A 5,925-nucleotide genomic window follows, 5' to 3' on the forward strand; every position below is an offset into this window, starting at 1 on the left:
GCGGGGGGGGCAGCGAAGCCGAGGACAGAGGGGGGGGCTGCCGACGTGAGCTCCTCAGCAGGGTGGCCAGGACGGGGCAAGGCGCCTGGTGGTGAAGGCGCAGAGGGAGAGGGATTTCCTGAGCGCCGGCAGCCCAAGGATGGCCCCAAGGCCTCCAGCGTGGCCTCTCCCTCCACCCTACCCCGCACACCCTTGTTTTCACAGAGGTGCCTTCGTGCAGGAGGTGGGGGGGGGACGCGGGAGGCAGCGGCTGGCAGCCATGTCGGTGCTGGTGCCGACAGGACGGCTGGCATGTTTTTCCCCCCGGGAGGCTTTAGCAGGAGGCTGTGCATTTGTCCAATTTCTGGGAATTGTGTCGGGCAGGGAAGGAGGTTATTGTTCGAGCTGCAAGTGCTCGGCGCGCTGATGAGATCAGGGCTCGGCGGTGGGGCAGCTGCGCCCTCCGCAGCGCCGCTGATGGGGTGATAAGCCGGGGGGAGGCTTTTATCCTTGGCCCCCTCACTGCGGGGAGAACTGGGCACTTCAAAACCCCGGGGATCCAGCTCCGCTTGGCCTCGCCGTGTAGTTAGCAAGGGGCAAGGGGGTGTCCTGAGGGGGGGTTCAAAGGGAGGGATGAAGGCAGGGAGGGCACTGCCTTCGCCCTCTGGCACACCGCGGGGCAGCTGCCCGCCCTGCTGACTTCAGCCACGCAAACTCTTCCTCCCAGTCATCCCAGTTCTTCCAGCAGCCCCCTCAGGTACATGAATTCTGCCCTAGGAGCTCCAATAGATGATGGGTGCCCTCGCCATGGGGGCAACCTGCCCTGCACAGCCCCCTGCGTCTGTGCCAAAACAGCTTTCCATGGGTGGAGGGGGCCAGACACTGCCTGTTCACTGCCTGGATGTCACCCTCTGCCTCACCAGTGGGCAGCCACCACGTGGGCACCGTCTGTGTGTCCTCGGGGTAGCAGAGGGACCAGTGTGACCCCCACTGAAACACTGAGGGCCTTGTGCTCTGGCTGAACAGCACAGAGAAGGGTATTGCTGAGAAAAGGCTGCTCTGTGCTGCCCCAGCCCTCCTCGCCGAGCCTCTCCCTCCTCCCTCTCTGCCAGTCGATCCCCGTCTCAGCTCCTCTGAGGTCTCAGTCCCAGCCCTGGCTGCTCTGCTGTCTGTGTGCTCCTTTGCAGACAGGACACAAGTCCCAGCGATCCCAAACCGTGTGCGAGACGATATTTGCAAAACCACAGAGAGGAAGAGGCTGGGGAGCTCAAAGCTCTCTGCAATCCTTTGCTGCGGGTGAGCTGAGAGGTGCCACCTTTGCCCATGAGAAGCCAACCATCCTCCTTCTCCTCCTCAGGAGGATGCCTCCCTCCCCGCGCCATGGCTTTTGACCCAGAGCAAGTCACGAGAGCCCGAGGAGGACGCTGCCATAGAGGGGGCTCCGCCATCCGGAGAGCGTCCCCCCACCCTGGTCTGGAGGTCGCGCTGGTGAGCAAGGGCCAGCATAGGAAACGCTACATGGGAAAGCCCTGTGTGAGAGCCCAGCAGCCCCTGCCTTCCCACAGCAGAGTTATCGAGGCACCAGTTCAGAGTGGCGCTTTCCATGGGCCAAAAGGGAAGTGCAGACACACCAGACTTCTCGGGGTCAAGGATGCCGGGCAAGCAGCGAGCCGAGAGGCTGCAGGGGGCAAGGGAGGGAACCGGGGCGTGGGGAGGGAGACACAAATAGCAAAATGAATGGCTTGAACTTCCTATGTTTTATGGAGGCAAATAAGAGACAGAGAGGGGGAGAGAAAGGAGATCTGAGCGCTTGCCCACGCTCTCACACACGCACGGGGCGACCCAGAGCCCCGTAGCCCGTCGGGGGCCGGTGTGGCGCGGCAGCCTGCACCAACTGGGCTGGCACAGCTCTGTGCCAGCTGCTCGTCTGGCCCAGCATCCCCCGAGAACACCTCATGAAGCGTGACAGGCTGCTGCTTAGCACTTATTCCTTCCCCCGTCGTTATTATTTTGAACAGCAGCCAGTATAATTAAAATCGTTAGAAGGAGGAGGTTTAGAGAACATCCAAAGTGTCTCAGAAGAGTGTTTGCAAAGCTGGAGGTCCAAACTCCCCCCTGGCACTCACAACCAGCAGGACCCAGGGGAACTGTCATCTCCTCCGCGTCCTCCCTTCCACGCTCCCTGTTCCACAGGGTGGCAGAGGCTGGGCTACCATTCAGGGTGGTCCTGGCCACGTTCCCCTTGGTGGCTGCTGCCCGCTGCAGACCAATCCTGCAGCCCTTCCTAGTGCAGGACTTGTCCCAGGAGGTCCAGATGGCAGCGGCCCCAGGCACAGGCTACTCACCAGTAGTGCCAGGAGAGATGCAGTGGGAGGCTGTGGGGAGCGGAGGACACGGAGCTGGTTTCTGGTTGTGTTAGGAGGGCCTGTGCCACAAGGCGAGGTGTGGAGAGGTCCCTGCCCTCCTCAGAGGAGAAAAGAGGACGGTCTGCAAGACAGAAATGCAAGCCACCATTTGTGTCAAATTCTCCATTTTTTTTAAAGGGTTTGACTGGAGGATTTTGGCCTCCCAGGTCCCTGGTGCCAGGGCTAGGAGACTAAGGACATCAGACAATTGCAGCAAGGAGGGGGACACAAGGCAGATCCCTGCCTCAGTTCTGCAGCTGGCACAAGCTCATGTCTAGGGGATCCGTTCCCCCGTCTCTCTTCCTCCTCCTCCTCTCCCAAATCTGAGCTGTCCTGGGCTCAGGGAGGAACAGAATAACCATCCCAGGGTGGTCAGTGCTAGGAATGGCTTGTGCAGGACAACCCTCCTCACCAGTGATGCTGTGCCAGGAGATGACCAAGAGTCAGAAACGCTCCACTGCCGCTGAGGCAGGCTCACGAGGGCAAAAAAGAGGGGAGACACATCAAAACCCCTCCCCAAAATCAGCACTGCTCTGGCAAAGTCTACGGCAGCTGCTCCCATCTCCCACGGTGCTGAATGAGGGCTCGGGGTCTACCAGCCTCCTTGCTGTCTGTTGTTCCCTGGATGGGGTCTCTCACTACCAGCTCAGTGCCCAGGACAGCTGAACATCCTGTCCCTGCAAGCCATGGCCCCAAGGCTGAGATCCTGGAGACTGGGGCGCACCTGAAATTTGGGGGTGTCTCAGGATAGAGCTTCTCCAGGGGTCTCATGGTGGGTAGGTGGGCAAGGCTGGGCCCAGGAGTGCCTCTTCTCTCTGCCTTCCCCAAAAGTGGACCGGATTGATCCGCCAGTGGTTGGGAGCGAGGGAAAGGGTGGGGTTTGGTGGCCGATCTCCAAAAGAACGACGGTGACTTGAATCTGCCGGGGTTACTGGAAGCAAGGAAAGCTCATCGGACTTGATCCAGCCCATCCGCTGGGTCCAAAGCAGCTGAGAGTCACTTGGGAAACACTGTAGCCCAGTGTGAAAACCAGGTGAGATCTTGTGGGGTTTTATTTTGTAGCACGCTCTCCTCCTGGCTCCACCAGCTCTGCCTGCTGAGGGGAGCTGCCAGCAAGGCACCACGTACAGAGACTTTGTTGGTGCCTCTGGGTGTGCAGGGGTCAGCTGAAGCCCCCTCCCAACATCTCCCCCGAGGCCAGCTCCAGCGACAGGCTCGCCCCTGCTCTGTTTTTAGCACATTCAAGTAGCTGCTTTCACAAGAGGTAAAAGAAAGTTCACGGATCCGTTGACAGATCAGCCCAAGCAGGAATTTCTCTGGGAATTCCTGCAATAGCAGGTTGGCTCCCGCGGAGGTGGAGTTTCCTCTGGATCTACCTCCACCCAGGCTTGGGGAGCGCTCCGGCCACCAGCTCCACGCTCGGGGGGCTGGGCTGAGCGACGCCACCACCACGGCTGCTTCCCGGCCAAGGTCAGCCAGAAACCCTCCCCACTCTGCAAACGCCTGTCCTGTTAACCCTTGGGAAGAGCGGAGCCGCAGGCTGGCAGGGTTAGGCTGAAGATCTGGCCCGTGCCTGCAGGCGTGCAGGGGCAGGGGGCATTTTCTTCTCCTGCCCAGCCGGCTGCAGCTGGGGCTGCAGGCGTGAGGATTTCATGCCATTCTGTTCCTCGGGGACCCGCTGCCAACCAGGCAGTCAGGCCTGGGCGAGGACGGTCCGCCGCGGCGGGAGGCCGGCGTTGGTGGGGTGACGGGTTTCTCGCTCGGAGGCAGGGAGCGACGGGGTGACGGCGCTCGGCATCGGTGACTGTGCGCTCTGGAATCTGAGACACGTCCCCGGCCATACTTGTGGTCAGGAACCATCTTTGCGCTGCAGCGATGCAAACCACATTCACAGTGGCAGCAGTGCTGCTCGAGCGCGTCTCTGACGCCAAGGACCGGCGTGACCCGACCCCACACAGGGGACAGGCAGCTGCCCGCTTCCAAGGACCTCCAGAAGGTCCCCTTGTTCGGACTTCTTTCCTCCTCCCTCACAGAGGTGGGCCTCTCCAAAATGGCACCCCCTCGCTTCACAGCCAGACCCTGCCAAGGGATGGAGGCTTTCCAGATGCTGCAGACGCTCCAGACGGCGGGTTGGAGGGAACTCGCATTCGCAAACATGGGGCCAAGCCAAAAAGTTTCAAGGTAGCGCCAAGTGTCATGCCAAGGAGAATTGGGTCTGGAGCTCGGGTCTGGTCTGAGGGCACCTCTGGTTTGGGGGATGAATCGAAACGTGTCTCGCATATCTGGGGAGCGGCTCTTGCTCGAGGGGATCCCAAAGGTCTGTCTAACTCCATGAGAGCTACCATAAAGATTAGCAAGCTGGCAGCTTTAGGTACCTAACGGGCACCTTGGGGATGAGCCACCCCAGAGAGGTTTAAGATCTGCTCAATCCTCCCCACCTTTGTGTGTTGGTAAAGTTAACTCTGCCCTCAGTGACTCAATTGCCAGAGGACAGAGCGGGGCTGGAGCGGAGCTCAGGGAGCCCTGGTTCCCAACACCTCATTGTGCAGCCTGAGGCCACACGTAGCACATCTCCATGCTTTCGCTTGATCGGCAGCCCCGCCGAGGCAGGACACGGCCGCTCTTTACCAGCACAGTCAGGGCCTTCTCTGAAACATCCGTGCTTGGCAAGGGCTGTGAAGCCGGCTGTTCAGGAGGAGGCTTCGAAGTTGTCCCCCTGCCAGGAACCAGCTGGAGAGAGCAACAATATTCAGCAGCGAGTGAGTCCCATCGTGCAGTTCCCGGGGGAACGTGCCGCCCTCACACAGTCTACGAGTGCCACCTACAGGGGGGCTCCGTGCCCTGGCCTGGGCACCCCCAAGCCATCCGTTCCCTCTCCACCCTTCTGTTAATTAGTCTTAAAGTTCCTAAGGTCACACTGGACTGGCTGCACAGCCCCACATCTCCGTTTAGCCAGGCAGCGGGGCTAACCGCAGCACTGAGGGTAACCGACATGCTGCCATAGGTGATATTCTTGCGGTGCTCAGTCGCTGCTGGAGCCGATTCCCTGGTCCTGAACACCACAGGATAGCTGATTCGAGTCGTCTTCCAGGCAGCGCTGCGACTCCACCGGGATCAGCTCACCTGCAGCTGGTGCAGGAGTGAAGCGAGGCCCACCTGTGGTGGGGCTGGGCAAGTTATAAAGAGCAGGGCTCCCTACTCCCCCCCCGCCTGGGGTGTGTGTGTGGGTGCAGTGGTGCTCAGGCCTCTGTGGTGGTGGGGCCGCCTGAGGCCCAGCTCAGTGAGCCCTCGGCTGGGGGGGCTCCCTGAGGGATAGGGCAGCCTCCACCTGGGGGGTGCCAGGCTGAGGGAGAGGTGACCTGGCTCAGCCACAGTTGCCCCACGGCAACAATTTGGGACACGCGTGTCCCTGCTGTCTCAAGGAGCCCTGAAACGGCACCGCGAGGGCAGACCAGGGCGCTCCCCCTCCGCGCTCCCTCAGGACGGCGGCCGGCGGGCCGTGAGGGGACGGACTACAGCCCCCACAATGCCCCGCGGCACG

The sequence above is a fragment of the Athene cunicularia genome (genome assembly GCF_003259725.1).
Source record: "Athene cunicularia isolate RWA chromosome 20 unlocalized genomic scaffold, athCun1 chr20_part1, whole genome shotgun sequence".
In the NCBI taxonomy this organism is placed as follows: Eukaryota; Metazoa; Chordata; class Aves; order Strigiformes; family Strigidae; genus Athene; species Athene cunicularia.